The 24701-nt window shown below is 50.8% G+C and overlaps 1 long non-coding RNA gene across 2 annotated transcripts; it reads right to left on the bottom strand.

Moving 5' to 3' along the window:
- Positions 1-13100: 13100 nt before the first annotated feature.
- Positions 13101-19335, bottom strand: LOC311599459. 2 transcript variants are annotated; one of them, XR_014779900.1, is made up of 4 exons: positions 19253-19335; positions 17833-17967; positions 17644-17704; positions 13101-13536 (listed from the first exon to the last, which is right to left on the bottom strand). It is a non-coding gene; the product is annotated as an uncharacterized lncRNA (long non-coding RNA). The 2 variants fall into 2 exon arrangements; XR_014779901.1 differs by lacking the exon at positions 19253-19335 and adding an exon at positions 19020-19143.
- Positions 19336-24701: the final 5366 nt, after the last annotated feature.

Here is a 24701-nt window from a genome sequence, read left to right as displayed (position 1 = left end):
CAATTAATTACCTGTTGTTGTGTCTGCTTTAATTATTATCATGTTTCTTATGCACTTTATACAACAAAATAAACAGTTGGGGAAACAAGTTCATGGTGGAGACCAGGGCTCAGAAGAAACTGGCCTGTGCTTCCAGCCCCGCGTACTTGGCATTCAAAATCACATCCCATTCATTCTTTCCCTTCTTGGTTCATTCATTCATTGGTCCAGCCGAGTCACTGATTCATACATTTGCCCCTCCCCCATTCATCCTGATATTCATTTACTCATTCATTCGTTCATTCACTTACCCAGGGAACACTTATTAGCATACCAATGTGACAGTCTCCAGGACAGGTGCCAGGAAGCAGCAGTAAACAAAACAACAGGTCTCTGTCTTGAAGAGCTGATAGTCTAGTACCGGGAGAAAGACAACAAATGCGTGTAATAGTTACAAATAAAGCCAGGAGGGCTTCGTGTAGGAGGTGGCGTTTAAACCCACTCCCTGCCTGACTTACTGGTTTAGCCATCCATTCAGACAGAACAGGATTTGCTCCTTGAACACACAGGACCTTAAAAAGCCCAGTCCTAGGAAGCGAAGAAGACTCAGAGGCAGAGACACCCAAGAACCAAGGGAGGGAGGACACAGAGACTGGGGAACCAGCCAGGCAGCATCTTCCAGGACACACAGAAACTGAGAGGTCCGAGTCTCCAGACAAGAGGGGGTCAGGGGCCTTCTGCCAGTCTCTTTGAAGTGTCCAACAAGTCCCCGGGCATGGTATTGCTGGGATGAGAAGGGTGAGGAAAAAAGAAGGCAAGTTACGAAGCTCTCACAGTCCCCACACCACTCAAAGCTGACTATAATTCTTACATGGAGCTATAGGGGACTTGGTAAAGCTGGCCCTTGGGGAAGACGCAGAAGTTTGTCAACCAAAAACAGTCACTCCAAGATAAGCTACACATGTGCACGGGCCTGGAGGCAGAGGGGAACTGACGTGCTGGGCGCCTGGGCAGCCTAGCGATGAGATCACAGGTGGCTGTGGGAGCAGAGCCGAGGAGGAGCCAAGTGGGGCCTTTTTTTATTTTTTATTTTTACCACTGTTAGCATTATTTCATTTATTAATTGAGTATGTGTGTGCACGCACGAGCCACAGCACACGTGTGGAGATCTGAGGACAACTTGTGGGTCTCAGGGACTGAACTCGAGCCGCCAAGCCTGGCAGAAAGCACCTTTACCGGCTTAGCCAGCTCCATGGCCCTTGAGTGAGGCCCTTGAGCGAGCATCCAGGCTCCATGGATGGCCCGGCAAGGTGGGGAGGCAGCTGCAGGCACAGATTCTCCTGTGTTTGCTTAGGTGCGCCGGAGAGACATGGCAATAAACCATGTATATAGTTCTTGCCATGGGGAGCCAGGAACCCCGAGTGAGAAGCAGAAAGTCCCTGGCACCAAATTGGCTCATCAGACTGACTGCCCCAGGGTGAGCACCCCAAGGGTGATCAGTCTGGGAGCCTAGAAAAGCGAGGGAGACCTGGGAAAGACTTAAAAGCCAATAGTGCTGTGTTTATCAAATGCTTCCCCCCCCCCCCGCCAGGTGCACCCCATCCTTTATCCCATTAATAATAACTAAAATAGGAACAGCACCCTACTAATGAACACTTATTTTTGTGCTGGCTTCTTTCTGCTCCACGTGCTCTTAGCCTCATTAGTCCCTCACATCCTCCTTACAGTCCTACAAGGAGGATGTTACTAGGATTGTCCCTCTTTGACAGAGAAGGACGTGGGACACCAAAGCTAAGTGGCTTCTTCACAAAGGAACTGGCCAAAGCAGGACATGGATTCAGACCCTGTGGACTCCACAGCGAACGGTGGCTTCATTCCACTTTGTACTTGTCCCTGAATATGTGCTTGGAGCAGGAGATGGGTGCTGAGCACAAGGGACACGGGACACCTGTGATGGCGGTGACCTGGAACAGCCCATTGTCTCCCCTCAGACAGCCGAAGCTGCCGCTTTCTCCTTCTGCTAACCGAGACTGGTGTTTTATGAACCCCGAACCGCAGCAAGATTCTCCTATTAATTTATTGGTATTGCTAATTAAACATCATATTCGCAAATGTAAATTTCCTAATGGCCTCCCTTCCATTTCCGAAGTTTCCTCGAAGAGCCTGCTCGCTGTGCTGTCAGTTATGTCTCAGCAGCCGTGGGCAGGCAGAGGCTGGAATGGGGCTTCCTGGCTGTGCAAGGGGGTCAGAGGCCTCTGGACAGAGGGAAAGGGGGACAATGGGAATGTTGGGGGGGGGATGGTACAGCAGGCCCAGCCCCAAGATTCTGAGCTATCTTTCTGCCCCTTGTTAGGGGTAGATTGTCCTCTTGCCATTGAGGTGGCTGCTGGATATGTCTGAAGCAAAGTTATGTCATAGAGGTCAGCACTCAGAGGAGGAGGAGGAGGAGGAGGACCCGGGAGCAGATAGATGCCAGTGTTCAGAGAGGCCTTAAAGAAGTCCATTCTCTACCCTTCACCTGCAAATGGAGCAACTAGCCAGGGGGTGGGGGCCTTTGTTCCCAGCACTTAGGGAGGCAGAGGCAGGCAGATGGATCTCTGTGAGTTTGAGGCCAGCCTGGTCTATAAAGTGAGTCCAAGATAGACAAGGCTACACAGAGAAACCCTGTCTGGGGGAGAAAAAAAAAAAAAAGCAAAGCTGTTGGGAGAACTACCGGACAAAACATGATGCCAGGAGAGGCCTCAGTGGGCAGAACCCAGTCTACTTCCAGCATGGTGGAGCAGAGGCTCCCCAGGGAGGCCACACAGCCTGGGCCCTTGTCCTGTAGTGCTGTCACCATTCGCTTCACTATCCTGAGATGTCGGCCACATCCCCGCAGTCCTCTCTAGCCTCAGGGTACATCTCCCTGCCTCCTTTACAGGGGAAACTGAGACCTTCTCTTGAGGCTGGTGATTCCCACGTTCCGGGGGACAGTCTCCAGGGGACAGTCTCGGTGACACCAGGGTTCGAATTAGTGACTCCCCAGCCTTTGCCAAGCAGCACGCAAGAACAAAAGGATAGAGTGGCTTTGAGGGGCTCAAGTCCACGATGGCTGTGTCTCTACTGGGGACCCTGGTGTCTGTCCCCAGGGCAGCCACAGCCCCTCTGAGACACGTCAACGAGGACAGAAGGCCTCCGCTGGCTTGTTCGAGATACTAGGATACAATCAGACTGATGTTCCTTTCCTGTGTCCCTGAGTATGGAGGTTGGGGCCAGGAGAAACTGAGTCAAGGGGCCAGACCCTTGGCAAGAACCCTCCCTGTCCCTTGTCCCTGGTGCCTCTGGGTAAAACTGAGAATTGGAGCCGGGCGTGGTGGCGCACGCCTTTAATCCCAGCACTTGGGAGGCAGAGGCAGGCGGATCGCTGTGAGTTCGAGGCCAGCCTGGTCTACAAAGTGAGTCCAGGACGGCCAAGGCTACACAGAGAAACTATGTCTCAAAAAACCAAAACCAAAACCAAACCAAAACAAAACAAAACAAAAACAACTGAGAATTGGAGCTGGGGACAGAAGGCATTGCCCTGGTGCCGAGGAAACGTCCAACCATCAGCGCGCCCGCCCTGTGGCCCACCCTGCTTTTGTGTCAGTCTCTTTAGGGGACCAGTGGGCAATCTAAGTACTTGTGCTACTGTTTGAGAGTCTCTATTAGGAAAGTTTTAAAAATACACTCCGTTGTTGTTTATTATTCATGGTAATGACACAGAGTGAGCTGCCTCTCAGCTCCCAGGTCCCGGGCTTCTGAGGTCCTGTGGTGAGCATAGCAACCCCCTAAGAACTGGAGCTGGGCTCTCAGCAAAGCCCCCGGGCCCCAGGGCGTTCCAACCTTTAAAGCGTTGCTTCTATTGTGGCAAAATGCACTTGTGTGGCCAAAGTGAATATATGGCCGAGGCTCTAAGCAGTGGCAGTTTGTGCAGCCTTTTGGTTCCAGAAGTTTCTCATCGCCTCAGAAGGAGATCTTGTGCCCTGGCAACCACTCCCCATCTCCCCTAGCCCCCAGTAGCAGGCAGCCTTCCGTCTCTGTAGGTATGTTTGAACATGGACCACTTGAGGTGCTTCCCCCACGCCAGCCTCTTTTAACCAAGCCTTCTTAGTCTTCGAAGCGCACGTCCACACTCTTATCCTTTTCGCGGCTGCAGAGTATCCCGCTGCTGTTTCAGTACCATCTTGTACCATCTGTGGATGGGTGTCTGTGTTGTTCCCACCCTTGGACTCTTGTGCACGGTACTGCTACCAGGAGTGCCATGTTTGGGGCACAGGGAGGGATCTATCTAAATTCTGGTGAATAACTGGCAAGCAGCAAGATGTGCTGGGCAGAAGCCCCCCCCCCAGCTCAAGGCTTCTGGAAGCCCCCCTTGGCTGCTCTCCTTAGGCAGGTGGGCTCTTCTAGGTCCTTCCTTGGGGGATCCAGTCTTGAGCCCAGAAGCTGCAGGTCCTCGCGGTGGGAGGAAACAGAAGCACAGAGCACACTCAGGTGTACAGCCCTACTCTGAGGCTAGGGCCAGGACCAGACGGACTTCATATGTCACAACGGAGCATGCGTTGAACTTGTACCCTCCGCACCACCAGAGGGGCATGTGGCCTTGCCACTGCCCGGTTTAAGTGTCCCACCCGGGAGTGTTCTAGGGAGAGGGAAACGGAAGCCAGACAAGTGACAGTGAACGCCTTCATGGCTGTCCCTGGCTCATTCCTCATGTTCCTGGCAGGGTGCTCAGCATCAACTCCCGAGGTCTTACAGCTTACTGAAGGCAATATGGTAATTCCTGTGTCATCAATGGGAGCATGAAGACTCAGAAGGGAACCCCCTGTGCAGAGTGAGGAGACGGGGGGGGGCAGGGAGGGAGGGGATGGAAGTTCTCAGGGGTCCCCACAGAAGTTTGTTGGGTTTTGTGAAGATTGGTGAAGATCGGCTTTTTTTTTTTTACATGTACAACTCAAGTACCTGGATTATCTTCTATGTAAGCAGGAACTGACTGGCTTCGTCACACCGGGCACTATGTTTTGGGGCTATCTATCCAGTGGTCTATATAGACCAGCCTGTCTATTTTTATGATCTGACATGTATGTGCCTGTGTGCATGTTTGCGGATGCTCTTTGAGACCAGAAGAAGACATCTGATCCCCTGGAGCTGGACTTACAGGCGGTTGTTAGGGTGCTGGGAACCAAACGTGGGTCCTCCGGAAGAGCAGCAAGCGCTCTTGACCAGCAGCACCCGAACCAGAGGCTTTTGTGGGTTTTCTTTTCCTTAGCTAGAGCCGCACCACTACAGCCAATGATAGCCACCCCAGGGTCACCCTTCCTAGCAGCATGTGTGGGTTGGGGACATGTGTGAATTCAGAACTCTTGTACTATCCTGTGGAGATGTTTGGTTTCAGTCTACCCCTGCACCAGCAGGCTTGGGTGCAGATCCCACTACTGATGCTTGGTGACTTTTAGCCCGCTGACCCTCACAGTGCCAATCTGCAAATGGGGACCCTTAGGGCTGGTGAGAAAGGTTGGCCCCTAAAATGCTTATTGTGCAAGCTTGAAGACATGGCTTTTGCCTCCCGCATCCCTGTAAAAAGCCGGATGTGATGCTGTGTCCCCTGTAATCTTAGTGTTGTAGAGGTAAGCAGAAAAGGGTCCCTAGACTTCCCTGGTCAGCCAGTCTAGCTTAATGGGACAATCCAGGTCCCAGTGAAAGCCCTGTCTCAAAAAATTTAAAAAAAAAAATTTTTTTTAATGGAGGTTTAGAAGCTGGTGAAGGCTGGCGAGATGGCACAGTGGGTTAAAAGCGTTTGTTGTCCCTGCAAAGGACCCAATTTGGATTCCAGAAGCCACACCGGACCACTTACAATCACTTGTAACTCCAATCCAGGGCACGTGGTGCTCTCTTCCAGCTTCCACAGGCACCTGCACACATGTGACGTGCACTTACGCAAGGACACACGTACACCGAAACAAAAATAAAGGTGAAGAAAGCTGGAGAGATGGCTCGGCAGTTAAGAGCACGGTCTGCTCTTCGAGAAGATCTGGGTTCAATGCCCAGCACCCACGTGGCAGCTCATACCTGTTTGTAACTCTAGTCCCAAGGGATCTGACACCCTAATACAGACATGCAGGCCCAGCACCAATGAACATAAAATAAAAATAAATTAAAGGAAAAAAAAAACCAACCCACAACGCTGAGGAACAACAACTGAGGTTGACCTCTGACATACAAACATGCACACATCTGTGCTTTGGCATCCCTCCTCCCCACCCCCTACACACACACACAACAAATAAGAATAAAAGGGAGGGCCCACCCACACTGTGATACACACTGCAGGGGACTATATGGAGAGCTGCACACCTGGCAAGTGCTCCAGAAATCCATCCCAAATGCCCCCACAACCCCACACCCTCACACTCAGGGTCCTGTCGGAAGAGCTGGGTCGCCCCCAGGAGACCAGTGTGCCTGGCTCGCCCCTTGGCCAAGTGCCCAGCGTGCCCAGCATTGCCCAGTTCTGTAGCTGAGACAGCTCCACAGATGCCATCTCCCTGGCTAATGGCAGAAGACTACACCTTAATTCCACCTCCATCAGACCTCCGCCAGAAGACACGACCCTTTCACCTCATCAATATTCAAGAGCTTAACAAAAAAAAAGCTATAACTAGGGAAGTCAGAAATAATGGAATGTGGTATTGATTATTTTATGGTGCGATTAGGAGTAATTACATCTCTCAAATTTTATTTTAATGTTACTTTCTACTACTTTTAGCCTTTTAAAATTATCCCAAACATCCCCGTTTAATGGAACACACATGCCTTCAATTTCAATGTGAAATACTTTTTTTCTGTTAAAGTGTGACCTCAATATATTTGAAAACATAAATTACACTATGTATAAACCATAAAAAATGAATGATGAATTTAATTCTGGTGAAGCGTGAGGGGATGCTCAGGAGGCGCTGTTTATCCAGGCTGGAGGGGACAACCAGAGGCAGGAGGGGCAGGCAGGGGCCAGGATGTGTGCCCACGCTTCAGGGGCACAGAGAGTGGAGCTCAGAGCGCTGGAGGACGGCAGGGCAAGGGGATGTACCTGCCCCAATACCCTCCTTCTCCTCCGGGAGCCATGCCCACTTTCCTTTCGCACTCTCTCTACCCAGCCAGTATCCAAAGCTCTGGCGGAGACACAGCCTACCTCTGTGTCTGGCGGTTTATAGGCCTTGGACACTAAGGTGCTGTTGCCTCCAATTCATTGATTCCATTTAACAGAGGACCAAGCTGAGGCCGTGAGGTCACCTGAAGCCGCTCAGCTTCTGGCTGCTGCTGTACTGGGTGGAACATGGCCTCAGAGGCCTCACAGCTTCCGACCATCTCAGAGAGGAGCCAGGCATGGTGGTGCACATCTTTAATCCCGGCACTCAGGGAGGCAGAGGCAGGCGAATCGTTATGAGTTCGAGGCCAGCCTGGTCTACAAAACAAGTCAAGGCTACACAGAGAAACCCTGTCTTGAAAAAGAAAAACCAGAAAACGAAACAAAAGAGCAAAAATGAGAGAGAGAGAGAGAGAGAGAGAGAGAGAGAGAGAGAGAGGAGGGAGGGAGGGAGGGGAGCCTGGCATAGCTATTGTCATTCTCACAGTCACAGGCAGGGAGCTAGGTAGTAAGAGGAGGAAAAATTCTGTTCCATGGCTGTGAACACAGATGCGCTAGCACAGGGGCCTGAGTTCAGATCCTCAGAGCCCACACTTTTAAAAGTTATTATTTTATTTTATGTGGATGGGTGCTTTGTCTTCATCGCTCTGTATCATGTGCATGCAATTCCTGTGGTGGCCAGAAGAGGGCTTTGAATTCCGCCCCCCCCCCTCCCCCCAGGCTAGAGTGACGGATGTTGGTGACCGGCTAGGTGGGTGCTAGAAATCAAACCCCAGTCCTCTTCAGCTCTCCAACCCCACAGCCCACAGTAAAAGGAAAAAGAGAAAAATAAAACAAACTACCTGGCATAGTGGCTCCTATGCCTAGAGCCCAGGCTAGGTGGGGGGTGGGGGTGGGGATGGGGAGACCAGGCAGACCTCTCAACCTCAGGAACCAGTCTCCAAAAATAAAAGCGTAGGGCTGGAGAGATGGCCCAGCAGTTACGAGCACTGGGGCTCTTGCAAAAGTCGTTCAAGTCCCAGCATCCACATGGCAGCTCACAACCCGCTGTAAGTCCAGTTTCAGGAGATCTGATGCCCTTTTCTGACCTCCACAGGCACCACTATGCTACGTGCATGGTGTGCATAAACACATGCAGGCACAACACCGACACACATAAAATAAAAAATAAATAAAATTGTAAAATAAAGAAAAGTAGAGAGAGAGATGGAAGAAAGACGCCCAATGTCTCTCTCTGGCCTATACCACGCGCACACACACACGGACACACACCTACATCGACAAGGGAAAACACAACAGACACACATACCCACACTAACAAGTGGATATACTACAGACACACAGACACACCACACATACAAATTAATAAATCAATTAAATGAAAGAGCAGACTCCGAAAAACTCTATTCTCCCTCCCTCCCTCCCTCCCTCCTTGTTATGGGGATCGAACTCAGAGCCTTGTTCACTGGCAGGCAGCGCTCTCTCTGCCACTGCACTTTGCTCACAGCCCAGGGTGCGGGGGTTTCTAAGGTGAATAGGATTACCCCTGAGCCCCCACCCCACCCCTGGTGATTGGACTCAGCTTCCCGTCGCTTCGTGAGACCCGGGAGGACAGGGGCCACCTCTCTTTCTGCTAACTGCTGTATGTCCACTACTGGTACAGCAGGAAGTCCAGGGCAAACCGCTCTTCAGCTGTGGCTTTGGACATGCTAATTTAACTTTTTTGCCTCGTTTTGGATTTTTTTTTTTCTATTTTGGCTTCTAATTCACTGTGCAGCTAAGGATGGACCCAAACCCTTGATCCTCCTGCCTCTGCCTTCCAGGCACTGAGATTATAGGCGCGTGCCACAGTGACTGAGAGCTGCTAATTTCAACGGCCAGTTTCCAACCCCACCCCCTACCCCCCCCCCAACACCAACACGTCATGGGATGGCCACACCCCCTCCTCAAAGCCCTCTGCCGGGGGTGGGGTGAGGGGTGGGGTGGGGGGATGGGGTTTCCTGGACAACCAGACTCTTCTCCTCGGCCCTCTCCCCACTCTGTGATTCCTCCTCTCTCTACTGGGAGGGCTGGACCTCCGGCCTCTACTCAACTCATTGCCAGGACATATAACTCAGGCAGCTGGAGGAATTATTTTCTTTTTTATGTGTCTATATGATGTGTGTGGTGTGTGTGTATATGTATCTGCGTGTGCATGTTCACATGTCTGTAAGTAGACACACATGAGTACAGATGGACACATGGCATGTGTGGAGGTCAGAGGACAACCTCAGGCAGAGTCTTTTGTCCCCTGATGCATGTGTCTGACTAGCTGGCCCATAGGCTTCTGGGATTCTCCTGTCTCTTCTTGCACATTCACTATGGGTGTGCTGTGGTGCCCAGCGTATGAGGTGCTGAAGATCTGAACCCCCATTCTCAGCTTGCTAGCCAGTGCTTTCTCCACTGAGCCAGCTCCCTGGCCCCAATTAAAATGTTTTTGATAAACAGGGTGTAGTAGCACATGCCTGTAATCCCAGCATTTAGGAGGCAGAGGCAATCTGATCTCTGTGAGTTCAAGGCCAACATGGGCTACAAAAGAGTCCAGGAGCCAGGCATGGTGGCGCATGCCTTTAATCCCAGCACTCAGGAGGCAGATGCAGGAGAATCTCTGTGAGTTCAAGGCCAGCCTGGTCTACAAAGTGAGTCCAGGATAGTCAAAGCTACACAGAGAGACCTTGTCTCAAAAAACAAAGACAAAATGTTCTTGATAGCCACATTTTAAACATGAAATAATTTAAATGCTCTGTAAATAAATGTACCCAAAATCTTATCATCTCAACTTGTGATTGGCATAAAATCAGTAACGAGCTAACACTCCCTCTTTTTTCCATCTTACCCCTTTGAAATTCAGAGTGTATTTTATGCTTGACAGCATACCTCAGTCCCATTAGCTGCATTTCCAGAACTCAGAGGCCACGTGTGGCTTGAGTTAAGCATTGAGGCATGTAGGGTACTCTGACTATCCCAAAGCACACCTCCCTCCTGCCTCTGCCTTCCCGGCCTGAAGACAGATGGATACCTGCGTCCCTGCCCCCACCTCCTGCGGAAGTCAGCTCTGCCCCTCAAACATCTCCCTTCCCAGCAGAGCCTCTGCCTGGTCTTCATCACCCCACATCCAGCCGCAGTCACTGCTCTATCCTCAGACCACATCTGAGATCAGAGCCCTTTCCACATCCTCTTCTGCCTAGGTGACCTGGGCCACTCACACCAGGCCCCTGGCCCCACAATGACCAGGTGACCTGGGCCACTCACACCTGGCCCCTTGGCCCCACAATGACCAGGTGACCTGGGCCACTCACACCAGGCCCCTGGCCCCACAATGACCAGGTGACCTGGGCCACTCACACCTGGCCCCTGGCCCCACAATGACCAGGTGACCTGGGCCACTCACACCTGGCCCCTGGCCCCACAATGACCAGGTGACCTGTGCCACTCACACCTGGCCCCTTGGCCCCACAATGACCAGGTGACCTGCGCCACTCACACCTGGCCCCTTGGCCCCACAATGACCAGGTGACCTGGGCCACTCACACCTGGCCCCTGGCCCCACAATGACCAGGTGACCTGGGCCACTCACACCTGGCCCCTGGCCCCACAATGACCAGGTGACCCGCGCCACTCACACCTGGCCCCTGGCCCCACAATGACCAGGTGACCTGGACCACTCACACCTGGCCCCTGGCCCCACAATGACCAGGTGACCTGGACCACTCACACCTGGCCCCTGGCCCCACAATGACCAGGTGACCTGGGCCACTCACACCTGGCCCCTGGCCCCACAATGACCAGGTGACCTGGACCACTCACACCTGGCCCCTGGCCCCACAATGACCAGGTGACCTGGACCACTCACACCTGGCCCCTGGCCCCACAATGACCAGGTGACCTGGGCCACTCACACCTGGCCCCTTGGCCCCACAATGACCAGGTGACCCGCGCCACTCACACCTGGCCCCTGGCCCCACAATGAGATCCTTCCTCTCTCTGGCTGCCACTTCCATTCTTGCTCGGGTCCCTCTTGTATGTGTCCCTCTAGAGAGGTCCCCCAAGGAAGAACCAACTCCTGTCATGTGTCTGTTCCTGAGTCTGCTATGACCCCAAGGGTCACAGCTCGTTTGTTTTTTGTTTTTTGTTTTTTTAAATTCTCTTCCATTTGTGGTCAAACCACTTTAATTTACAACTTCCATATCCCGAGCTCTCGGAAGCTGTTGTCTCTACATTTCAGTCTGCCAGCAGGAAAGGTATCAAGTGCTTTAGCTGGTCACTGGGTCTGAGCTGTGCCAAAAATCACCAGAGGGCCTGGAGCTGTGTGGTTGAACAGACAGCGATGACCTCTGCATCCGGCCACCGAGGAACCTGCCTACACTGAGGCTCCGTAAACACCAACCATCCTGCATGCAGCCTAAAGCTGCCAGCAGCCTACAGTTTCTGAAGAACAGCCTTCTAAGCTTGGCAAACACTAGCCAGCTCACAGCCCACGGTGTCTGTGCACATGGTGCCCGGCATATGCTAGACAATCATAAATACTTGATGGAGGAGCTAGAAATGTAGGCCAGTGGGTAAGAGTGCTTGTATAGGATGCTTTAAGGCCTGGGCTTATCCTTAGCACCCCATAAAGCTAGACAAGGTCCTGCACATTTGTAATACCCGCACCCAACAGTGGAAGCAAGAGGTCGGAAGTTCGATGATGTCTTCATCTACACGGTGAGTTCAAAGCCAGCCCAGGACACTTGGAGTTGAGTCAAGTGTGTGATGGCACATGCCCTTGGCAGACGGCTGCAGGAGGGCTGCTGTAGGTTGAAACCAGCTGGGGAAAACATAGACGCTGTTCCCAAAAGAGAGAGGGAGTGAGCAATGGACCCAGAAGTTGTTTCTCAGATTCTTGTGTCTAGAAAGACTCATTTAAAGATACACTTCCTGTTGTTCTTCAGAGGACCCGAGTTCGGTTCCCGGCACCGGCATCAGGCAGCTCCTGCCCCTGTAATTCCAGCTCCGAGGGATCAGATGCTCTCCTCTGTACCACATGGGCACCTGCACACCCATGGAGCTGTGCCTGTAGGCGGATGTCCAGAGTACAGTGTCCAGTGCAGAGAAGCCAGTCAGAATATTACATGGGAATATACATAGGACACCACCTACAAAAGAAAGCAACTCAGATGTGTGTCCCAAAACAAATGTGCTCCAACACGTGAGAAGTACAAGCCATGAGGAAATACAGAGGAAACACCCCCTTATGGTGTTAGGGAGACTAGGCTAGAAAGAGGCCTGTGGTGAGTGTAGTTGCTGGTGAGGGTGGGGGGAAACAGGAACCCACCTACACTTTTGATGCGAAGGACCACAGTCTGACCATTTTGGAAAATACTCTGGCAAATTGCTTAAAATGTTAAATATGCAGTGAGCATGGGCCCCATACTTCTTAGGGGCACATGCAAGAGAAATATTTAAATAAAAAAAAAAGAGGCCAGGTGTGGTGGTGCGCACCTTTAACCCAAGCACTTGGGAGGTAGAGGCGGGTAGATCTCCTGAGTTCAGGGCCAGCTTGGCCTACAAGAGTGAGTTCCAGGACAGCCAGAGCTACACAGAGAAAGCCTGTCTCTGGCTGCCGGCTCAGCAGGTGAAGATGCTTCCTGCCCACACTGAACCCTGTATCTGATCCCCAGGAACCAAGTGATGGAAGGAGAGGACTGACTGCTGCAAACTGTCCTCTGGCTTCCACATGGGCACCATGGGATGCACACACGCACACACACACACACACACACACACACACACACACACACACACACACAATGCATGCACACAGGCATGCATGCACACACACATACACACACTAGTGTGCACACAGAGTAAACTGAAATATCCTAAAAATATTAAAGAAAAAAATGAAAGATAGGTCCACACAAAAACATGTGCACATATGCTCGTCAATGCATTATTCATAAAAGGCAAAGAGTAGACACAAGGAGCACCCCAAATACCCACCAGCTGAGGAATGGGTGAGGAGGTGAGGAGTATCCGCACAATGGGCCATGATTTGGAATTGTGAAAAATGCAACACTGGGTCTGGGAGATGGCTCAGAGGGTAAGAGTGTCTGCATGTAAGAACGAACTCCCGATTTCCAATTCCCAGCACCCACGTAGAGAGCTCGGTGGGCTCCCATGCTGCCTATAACCCCAGCACTGTGGGGAGCAGAGACAAGGGCATCACTGGGGCTTGCTGGCCACCAGCCCAGGACTACGTTCACTTAGAGACCTTGTTTCAAGCGAATAAAGTAGAGGCTGGTAGGGCAGGATAAAAGTCATCTTCTTCTGGCCTCCTCGTCCGTGAGAACAGCCATACGCACCAATGCCACAGCCGCACACTAAAAAAAAAAAAAAAAGGTGGAATATTGACAGATGCTTTAATAGCTGGGAACCATGAGATGCAAGAAAGCGGACAGAATACAATCCCATCTGCATCCCCAGAACAGACAATGCTGTAGAGATGACAGGATCTGGGGACACCAAAGGGAATGAGCGCTTGCTTGTGGTTTCAGGCTTCTGGGAACAGCGATGGCGGTGCTCCAAAGCTGGCTGTAGGGCTCTGAAGATGATGAAAATCTCAGGACAGAAAACTGTCAAAAGGTGAATTGGACAGCAAGTAAATTACCTGTAAAGTCATGAGGGTTTTTTTTTTTTTAAAGTAAAAAGAAAATTAAGACTAAGACTTGGGATGCCGAGACAGGAGGATAGAGAGTTCCAGGTCAGTATGAATGGTGCTGTCTCAACAAAAGCAAAGGAATTTTTAAATTAATAAGTCAATGCAGTCAGGGTGTGGTGGTGCGCACCTTTAATCCCAGCACTAGGGAGGCAGAGGCAGGTGGATCTCTCTGTGAGTTCGAGGCCAGCCTGGCCTACAAACTGAGTACAGGATAACCAGGGTTCTATTACACAGAGAAACCTTGCCCCGAAATAATAATAATAATAATAATAATAATAATAATAATAATAATAATAATAATAATAATAATAATTTGATGCTTTTAGTGTGGTGGCATATGCCTGTAGATCCAGACACCAGGCAGGAGAGTGAAGAAAAGTTCAAAGCCAGACTACTGTATAGCAAGTTCAAGGCCAGCTCCAAGAGACCCTGTTGTAACAAACCCAATTTTAAAAGGGGAGAGGGGCTGCTGGGGATATAGCACATACCTGGCACAAAGAGGCTCTGCATTCAACCCTTCTCCCAAATATATATATATATATATATATATATATATATATATTTTTTTTTTTTTTTTTTTTTTTTTTTTTTCCCCAAGACAGGGTTTCTCTGTATAGTTGGCTGTCCTGGATTCCTTTTGCAGACCAGGCTAGCCTCAAACTCACAGCAATCCACCTGCCTCTGCCTCCCAAGTGCTGAGATTAAAAGCGTGCGCCACCACACCAGGCCCCCCCAACAATATTTTTAAGGTAATTAAGGTGATGGCATTTGTTCTGTTGTCAAGTCAGTCGTTACTAGTCCCAAAAGTGAATTTCAGCCACACTCCATCCCCCAGTGAACAATCTGTGATGAACAAAGTCTTCAACATTTAAATGAAACGGGATCCAGATTCTCAATTTTTTTTTCCCTTTGCCCCAGGCTCCAATATGGCTCTGCTCAGCCATTGCTGATCTTAGCTTCATTTAAAATTTTGATTTATTTTTGATCACTGAGGATTTTTGCATTAATTTTTCCCTTAATTTTTTTTATTTAGTTACTTATTGCATGCTCGTGTGTGTGTGTGTGTGTGTGTGTGTGTGTGTGTGTGTGTGTGTGTGTGTGTGGTGTGTGTGCCTGGATGTCTGCCTGTGGGCATGTGTGGAGATGCACGTGCAGGCGTGTGTGTACCTGTATAGAAGTGAGGTGCCTGGTATCTTCCTTCACTCTCCACCTTTTTTGTTAATTTTATTTTTTTTAACTTATTTTCAAGGCGTGGGGGAATGAATCCCATGGCGCATGTGTGGAAGTCAGCTCTCTCCTTCCGCCCTGTAGGTTTCACAGATCTGTCTCCGGTCCCAGACTTACTCAGGAAGTGATTTCACCCTCTGTGTCTCCGTGCTGGCCCCACTTTCCAATTTATTTAAGAGACAAGGTCTCAGCCGGGTGTGGTGGCGCACTCCTTTAATCCCTGCACTTGGGAGGCAGAGGCAGGTGGATCGCTGTGAGTTCGAGGCCAGCCTGGTCTACAAAGCGAGTCCAGGACAGCCAAGGCTACACAGAGAAACCCTCTCTGAGAGAGACAGAGAGAGAGAGAGAGAGAGAGAGAGAGAGAGAGAGAGAGAGAGAGAGAGAGAGAGAGAGAGAGTGTCTCTTGGTGAGCTGGGCGCCTCCAATCTGGCTGCTCTAGCTAGTCAGCTTGCTCTGAGGATCACCCTTGCCAGCCTGGGATTAGCGGGGCGCCACTACACCTGCCCGCTGAGTGAGTCTGTTTTTGTTTTTTCCAGACAGGGTTTCTCTGTGTAGCCTTGGCTGTCGTGCACTCGCTTTGTAGACCAGGCTGGCCTCGAACTCACAGCGATCCGCCTGCCTCTGCCTCCCGAGTGCTTGGGCGCTCGGTGAGTCTGAACTCTGGGCTTTTTGTTGCAAAGCAAAACCTTGAGCCTTTAATCAATCATGCCCCCGGACCTTTTCATTTTATTTTGAGACACATCTCCCTATCCCAAGTTGACCTCAAACTCACTTTGTAGCATCTGAGAATTGACCTTGAATTTCTGATCCTCCTGCCTCCGCTCCAGAGTGAATGCTGGGATTATGAGTGTGTACCACCACATCCAATTGACTGCTGAGGGTCAAACCCAGGACTTCCTGAATGCTACGGAAGCTGAGCCACATCCCCGGGGGCCTTAGTTTTACTTATCTTGATTTCTCCTGTGTAAGGACCACCATCACCCCTAAAGTTTTGCTTTGGAGGTTTCATTCATCTCTCCCAGGTCCCTGCCTTGGGTGACAAATGACCATGCCTTTGGCCCTAAGGTGCTACCCATTTGCCCGGGGATTCCCAGGCTCCAAAGAAGGCAGAGGGCGGAGGCAGGTCCTGGGAGCGGAGAAGGAGGATGAGAGCTTGGAAGGGTGTGGGCAGGGAGGGGACCGGGGCTGCCCGCCGCCTGATGTGTATCGATCTGCGCTCTGGGTCGGCGCGGGGGCACCACTGCTGGAGGGCGGGACGACCGCACATTAGCGCGACGGGGACCGCTCCCCGGAAAGGCTGCGGGCGCATTAGAGGTCCCCCCACCCCCCCGGGCGTGGGACGGGTGACCCCCCGTGGGCGGGGCGAGCTGGCTCCTGCAAGGCGGGCGCTGTGCTGCGGGGGAGGGGGGGGACCTACCCAACCAGCCCAGCACCACACTCACCTTTCTATCCAGCTGAGTCCTTCTGTCAAGACTGCTCCATTGAACCCAGCCAGGTCTGGAAAACCCCACCCACCCACCCCCAGCTACTGCCACCCCTAGGACTGTCCTTTCTTTGGCTTTAGTGAGACATGGGACAGGCATTCTGAAGCCCAGTCTGGCCTTGAACTTGTAGCAGTCCTCCTGCCTCAGCCTCCTGAGTGCTGGGATAACAGGTGTCAACTACAACACCCTTGAGCAGCTTTCCTAACGGCATTTTTTTTTGCATTCCTGAGAAAAGAACTCAGATGAGCTATACCTTTGGGGGTCACTCCTAACCCAGCACCTCACTGGGGGACCCAAGCACACCCACTGATCTGGAGGCCCAATCAGCAAGGCCCACCTTGAACAAAGGACTCCCGAGCACCTGGGGGGGCAAGATCAAGGTTGAATTCTGGCTCTGCTGCTTGGTAGCTGTGTGGCCTTGGGCAAGTTAATGAACCTCTCTGAAGGTCTCGGGATTTAGCCCAGTGACACTGCATATCCCCAAGCAGAATGTGAATCCTAACTCCCGGTCCTGCAGGAAATACTGGGAACCACACATCCCAGGAAAAGAGGCTTGCTGCAAGAGGTCTGAGCACACAGCAAGCAGGACATCCTTGGCGCTCCTGTGGTAGAACTGTGGCAGTCCGGGGAGGGGATTGGCACTGTGGTTTCTGCCATCTCTGACTAGCATCTCCCTCTGGGCACCCCGCCCGACCCCTGCCCCTCCCCCCACAGACACAGCAGGCTGGGACAACTTCACTCTCCTGGCTCTTCTGCCTCTGCCCCATTTTCTCAGGCAGTCCTGTCCTCCCCATCCACTGCTGCCCTTGCTTAGCTGGTTGCCCTTCCAGCTCCTCTTCTCCGGCCCTTCCTAGAGCCCCGACTGTACATGCTTCATCCGTGGCACCGCGGCCAGAGGCTACACCCAGGACCCAGGACCCAGGAGGTGGGAAGTCACTGTCTTCCTGGGACCCCACCTTCCCGCTCTCCCTTCCTCCCTTCCTTTAAACAGGATCTCACTGTGTTGTCCAGGATAGCCAAACCTTTATTATTCCTGCCTTGGCCTCCTGGGTACCAACCTCAGGGCTCTGCCACTACTTCTGGCTCGTGGGGATCTTCTCTTGAATCTCCTTGGTAGCTCTTATCCCGAGTTATCCCGACTCTAGAACAAAGGGGGGTCTTCTGGCAAGCTCTGGAAAGCCCTTTGACTCTTCTCCACGTCACCAGCCCCTGCCACCTCCCATCCCCATCCCCCTGTGAGCCACTACCCCATGCCTCACTCACTCTTTAACCACCAAGCACATGCGGTAAAGGCATCTGTCCTTCCAGCCTCTCTCAGAGCCACTGGCTTCTCTGTTCATCAGTCTGCCGCACACCTAGCCTGTCTCTAGCCCAGGAAGCCCCTGAAGATTAGAAAGAAAGATGATTTAGTAAGCTACAAACAGGTGGTGATGGTTCAGCAGGAACCACCGTGCAAGAGTGAAGACCTAAGTTCGGATCCCGAAGCGTGATTGTAAAATGCTGTGGTAACAACCACCTGTAATCCCAGCAGGGTGGTGGAGACAGGAGAATGCCTGGAAAGCACAAGCCAGCCAGCCTGGCCTGATCAGCAAGCTCCAGGCTCAGCGAGTCTAAAAAGTAAGATGGATGTCAATTTCTGGCCTGCACACACACACACACACACACACACACACACATGCCACATACACAAAATGAACACACAACATACACATAACCCTTTAGAAATGGATATTACTTTTTTAAGCTATGGGCGGGCTGGCCAGGAAGAAATAAACTCCAGACAGGAATAGGAGACCCAGCGCAGCCTTGTATTAGTGGTGGGGCTGATCAGTAGCAGCAACCCTCTCAAATTCATGTGACTGGTGGTTCTGCGTTCCTCTTGCTGGGTCCCTGCCTAGAGTCTGTGTGCCCTCCAGAGCACACTGACGTTTGCTGGAGGGTGTGCTCACCACTCAGTGTGGCCTGGCCCAACCCAAGAAGGAGACTTTTTCCTGGAGCTGGCAACTGGGCCAAACACACGTATCCACAGTCTTGTCTCTATACCCAAGACCCTGAGGTCACAGCCACATTGAACATGTGTGTCACCCCTGCCAAGAGGTAGCTGTGGCAAGTTTGGAGCTGGGGGTGGGGGCGGGCATGTGGTTCAGGCTCTTCAGAGCAGCCGATAAGGAAAACAAGCAGATTGGGAGACCCTGAGCGCGGCTGTTAGGAGCGTACAGTCCTTCGCATGTGTGGGACCTTGATGTTCCACGAGTCTCTCCGTGGAAGTCCTGCTGACAAGCCAACTAGGATAAAGCACACCGGCTAACAAATCCCAAACTCGGAAGCTGAGAGGCTCAGGAAACAAGGCTTGCTTTCTTTCCTTCTGATGCCACTCGCCCAGCACAGAGCAGGGAGGAGGCTCTCCTTCCAGAGTTACCAGGGACCTACCTACCTGGTGGAGGAGGTTCCACCTCGGCACAGGCTCCCAAGATAACCTGAGCGAGAGGCTAACCTGCCGGCTAGAGGGGACTCTGCATACAGCCCTGAATTTACGCCCCCGAGACCCTTCCCACCCAGGCTAGACTCAGTCTCCTGGACGCCCTTCATGATTTCAAGGTTGCTAGACGCACTTTGCTCCTGGTCCTGAGCAGGGGTCAGAGCCTAAGTTCACATCAACCTACTCACCGTCTCCCCATCTGTAGTAACAGCACCCCATGCTCCAAAGATCCAGCCCCAAACCTAGGACTTCCTTGACCTCATCCCCACCCCAACTCCTCCCATTCCCCATCCCCCTATCTCCCCCACTCCCACTCCCCCACCCCCACCCCTGCTCTGCATTTGGTGCTTCCCCCCCCCCCCCAAGAGCTGTCTATGGAACCTAGGATCTCCTGCATGCTGGGTAACGACCACGTCACAGAGCCCTGCCCACTCTTCTGTTTTATTTTTAATGTGTTTATTCTCTGTTTTGCTTGAGGCAGTGTCCCAACTAGTGCAGGCTGGCTTCAAACTCTCTATGCAGCCAAGGAGGAGCTTTAACGTCTTGATTTTGCTGCCTCCATCTCCCAGGTGCTGAGAATACAGGCGTGCTCCACCACGCCTTGTTTAAGCACGCGGTGCCTGGGACCAAACCCACGGCCTTGCGCATGCGCATGCGCATGCGAGGCAAGCATTCTACAACCGGGCTGTACCCCTGCTCCTTTTCCCCTGCTTCTATTACCTGATAGGGAATTGATATCCCTGCGGACTCCATTCCTCAACACGGTCCAAGAATAGCCATCTTTCTCCTTCACACACCCAGCCTGGCCCCGGGGTCAACATCATGATCTCTGCCTCAGCCTTGAATGCAGCCTTCTTTCTCATACCTTTATCCCTAACGGGAGACTTTCCCCTGAGCAGCAGCTGCCGGGGGCGGGGGCGGGGGCGGAGGGGGGGGTCATCCTCTAGGTCACAGCACTTCTCTAATGAAACCATGCCCCTGCCTCAGTAGGCCCAGAACCCTGGGACTTGCGCCTCTGTCCCCTAACTGTCCGACCTCCCCTCCCCATCGCATCCACTCCAGTCCTACTAGCCTGGTTGGTGCTCGGAGACAGTCAGCCCACTCCTACCTGGGGCCTTTGCACAGGCAGATTCCCCGACTGCCTGGAAAGTCCTTTCCTCTCAGAGCCCCGGAGAGCGCCCACCCTCCCTCACCTCCCTCCTGGCTTGCTACTCTGTCTGCATTTCAGCTGGCCTCCCTCCCACACTCTGTCCTACTCTCAACAGCTCTGTTTCCTAAGGCAGCTTTTTTTTTTTTTTTTTGCTGGAGGGCTGACCACCTTTTAACAGCCTGAAGAAACGCTTCATTATGCTGTCTGTCGCCTCCACACACAGTTTGGTTTCGTGCTGCACACCTGCCATCTGTAATGGTGCCCAGGCTACAGCAGGAAATATTATCAAACGAATGAACAAAGCAAAGCATAGCTAAGCGGCTGAGAGCCCGGGCTCTGGAGCCAGACTGCTTGTGTTGATCAGGATCCAGCTTTGCCCTTCTTGGATGTTGATGAGGAGTGATTCACTCCCCTCCCTCAACCCTCAGCTTACTCATCTGTACAGTGGGGATGAGAAGAGCAGCTACTGGCTGCATCTATAAAGCTGTCTGGTTATGCTTGGCAGGGAAACGCGTGTTGGCTATAGTAACTGTAAAGCTTTGACATGGGCCGATGAGACAGCTCAGTGGTTAAAGGTGATTTTGCCACCATCCCTAACCACCTGAGTTTGATCCTCGGGACCCCCCTGGTAGTGGATGAGAGAACCAGTTGCCACAGGCCATTTTCTGACCTCCACACGTGTGCTACGGCACCTGCGTGACCCCCTTCCACTTGAGGAAAATAAATAAATGTAATTTTTTAAAAACCACATTGACTTTTGGGATGTGTGTGTGCGTGTGTGCATGTGCGTGTGTGCGTGTGTGCATGTGTGTGTGCGTGTGTGTACATAGTAGCCAGAGGTAAACTTCAATTATTTTCATTTATTACTCTCCACAAATCACCCCTTCTGCCGGTCGTGGTAGTGCACGCCTTTAATCCCAGCCCTTGGGAGGCAGAGGCAGGTGAATTGCTGTGAGTTCAAGGCCAGCCTGGTCTACAAAGCAAGTCTAGGACAGCCAAGGCTACACAGAGAAACCCTGTCTCAAAAACAAAACAAATCAAAACAAAACAAAATGAAAATGCTCCCTTTAAAAAAATGAAAACCCTTTAAGTCATTGGCAAACAAAAATATCACACAGCCAAATTAAAGAAGCCATTAAAACACTTGCCTGGTGCAAACTCTACACATCTTAGTGAACATGTAAGCAGTTGTTTTTGAGGCAGGCTCCCTCATGGGCCTAGAGTTCAATGTTCCAGCTGCACTGACTGGCCAGCCACGGCCCACACAGCATCCGCCTGTCTCTAGCCCTCCAGAGCTGGGGTCACAGACACAAACCCCTGTGCCTAGCTTTGCACAGGGGTTGGAGATCGGAGCTCAAGCCATCGTGCCCACACGGCACACACTTCACCCGCCGAGCCATCTCCTTGGCCCAAAACTCCCGTTCTACTGTAATCCTGTTTCTGTCTACTTTCTCTTTTTAAAATAAGGTTTATTGCTGGGGAGTGGTGGCTCGCACCTTTAATCCCAGCACTCGGGAGGCAGAGGCAGGTGGATCTCTGTGAGTTCGAGGTCAGCCTGGTCTACCAAGTGAGTCTAGGACAGCCAAGGCTACACAGCGAAACCCTGTCTCAAAAAAACCAAAAAAAATAAAAAATAAAAATAAATAAAAATAAAGCCTGGGCATGGTGGCTCACGCCTATAACTCCAGCACTTGGGAGACAGATTTAAGGCAGATCTCCATGAGTTCAAGGCCAGCGTGGTCTACCAAGTGAGTCCAGGACAGCTAAGGCTACACAGAGAAACCCTGTCTCAAAAAACTAAAATTAAATAAAATAAATAAATAAATAAAATAAGGTGTGTGTGTGTGTGTGTGTGTGTGTGTGTGTGTGTGTGTGTGTGTATTAATGTTTCCCTGTGTGTTTGCAAGGGACAACATGGGTGCCTGGTGCCAGAGGAGGCCAGGGAAGGGCATTAGATTCCCTGGAACTGGAGCTGGAGTTAGAGACCACTGTGGGTGCTGCAATCCAAATCCAGGTCCTCTGCTAGAACAGCCTGTGCTCTTAAGCGTCGATTAGTCTCCCCAGCCTCTCCCTCTATCTACTTTCAATAAAGAAATCCTGGTTGTCCTGATTATGGGCAAGATTTGCATATAGCGGTGTTCTTCACCACGTCCTTTTATTAGCGAAAGGTTGGGAGCGTTCTAAATTTTCAAGAAGATGGAATTTGTTAAATAAAATATAGTCCCCTCTTTGAAGGACTACCAGTCTGCCATTAAAATCAGGTTCTCAAAGACTAAGTAGTGAGTGGCATACAGGTCCAGAGCATAATATTAAGAGGAAACAGGATATAGCTCAGGGATCAAGTGGTGAATACTTGTTTAGTTTTTACTCTTTTTAAAATATTTATGTATTTTATGCATAGGAGTGCTCTATTTGCATGGATGCCTGCTTGACAAAAAATGGCATCGGATCCCATTATAGACGGTTGCAAGCCACCATGTGGTTGCTGGGAATTGAACTCATGACCTCTGGAAGAGCAGCCAGTGCTTTTAACCACTGAGCCATCTCTCCAGCCCTAGCTACTATTTTTTAAATACATAGATATTCCTTTGTAGCTATTAATTTGGTAGCATTCAGGAAAAAACATAATGTATGATCCCAATTCAGGTTTACATGTCTGCATTTCCTTTGCTTCCAAGGGGGTCATGGATTTAAAAAAAAAAAAAATGAAGGTTGGAGGCGGGTAGAAGACCATGCCACAGTGGTGAGCCTTTGTCTAGAACCTGCAAATGAAGGGTTAGGGGTGTGGCTTCTCAGTAGAGCTCTTGTCCAGCTAGAGTGAGAGGCCCTGAGTTCGAACCCAGAGCAGAACAGAAGAGAAGCAAAGCTGGAAGTGGATTAAAAATAATAATAGGAAAGAAAGAAAGAAAATAATAGGAGTTCTTTCTAGGCTGAGATGCTGAAATATTAATATATCACATTTTCTGTATTTCATACAATGGATGTAAAACAGCCAAGACCTAGTAATCAAGGAAGGAAGTTGCCTTTTAGTGTGTGTGTATGTGAGTGTGTGTGTGTGTGTGTTTGTATGTATGTGTGTTTGTATGTATGTGTGTGTGTTTGTATGTATGTGTGTGTGTTTGTATGTATGTTTGTGTGTGTCTGATGTACATGTGTCTGTGAGTGTCTGTGTGTGTATATATATTCCTGTGTGCATGTGAATAAAAAAGATGGGTGATGGAGCTGAAGAGGTGGCTCAGCTGATAAGAGTGTTTGCTGCTCTTACAGAGGACCAGAGTTTAGTTGCCAACATCCACATACAGTGGCCACAACTGCCTATAACTCCAACTCCAACATCTTCTGGTATTCTTAGGCACCTGTACCTATGATACCTATGTGCACACAGACACACACACAAGTATACATACTTTTTTTTTTTTCAGTTTTTTGAGACAGGGTTTCTCTGTGTAGCCTTGGCTGTCCTAGACTCACTTTGTAGACCAGGCTGGCCTGGAACTCACATCAATCCTCCTGCCTCTGCCTCCCGAGTGTTGGGATTAAAGGCATGTGCCACCACGCCTGGCAAGACAGTACGTCTTGTTTGTCCTGCATATACCAGACTAGCTGGCCCCCAGGCTTTTAGGGAGTGACCTGTATGTGCCTCCTATCTCCCCATAGGAGCTCTGTAATTACAAACGTAGGTGCATCTGAGTCTGGCTTTACATGGGTTCTGGAGATTTGAACTCAGATCCTCAAGCTTACACAAGTGCTTTATCCATTATACCATCTCCCCAGCCCAGGAAAGGGTAGTATTTGTTATTTCTTTTTAAGGACATGTTAGTATTTTCCAAATGTGCCTTCCACAGTGTGGCCATTGGTAATGAAGCCATGATTTCAAAAGACTAGGCGAGTTTGATAGTAGACAGGTGGACACACACAAAATAATTATTTTATTTTATTTTTGGTTTTTCGAGACAGGGTTTCCTCTGTGTAGCCTTGACTGTTCTGGACTCACTTTGTAGACTAGGCTGGCCTCGAACTCACAGTGATCCGCCTGCCTCTGCCTCCCGAGTGCTGGGATTAAAGGCATGCGCCACCAAGCCCGGCTCCAAAATAATTTTTAAATGTAATAAGAAATTGTTTAAATCACTGTTGAAGAAGAACCATGGGGTGCTGCCCATGCCCTAACACCCTAAGTCTTTTAGCATGTACCCATTTCTCAGTCATAATAAACTATTTGCACATATTATATGCATGGGGGGAGAGAGAGAGAGAGAGAGAGAGAGAGAGAGAGAGAGAGAGAGAGAGAGAGAGAGAGAGAGAACATTCTGCCTTTCCTGTGGCACCCACGATAGTTCCAAGCAACCCACAATCCTCACATGCAGAGGAAGACTGAGCCCCTTGCTGCTCACTCGTGGAAAAGTCTGGATGTGAGGCATCCTTGGGAATACCTGGGTACTACCATCACCCTGCAACAAGCCTGGGAGCCTGGACCTGTCTTGTCTTTG

This window comes from Acomys minous, assembly GCF_964271855.1.
Source record: "Acomys minous genome assembly, chromosome: 6".
NCBI classification, from domain to species: Eukaryota; Metazoa; Chordata; class Mammalia; order Rodentia; family Muridae; genus Acomys; species Acomys minous.
This window is presented reverse-complemented; position numbering and strand designations above follow the sequence as displayed.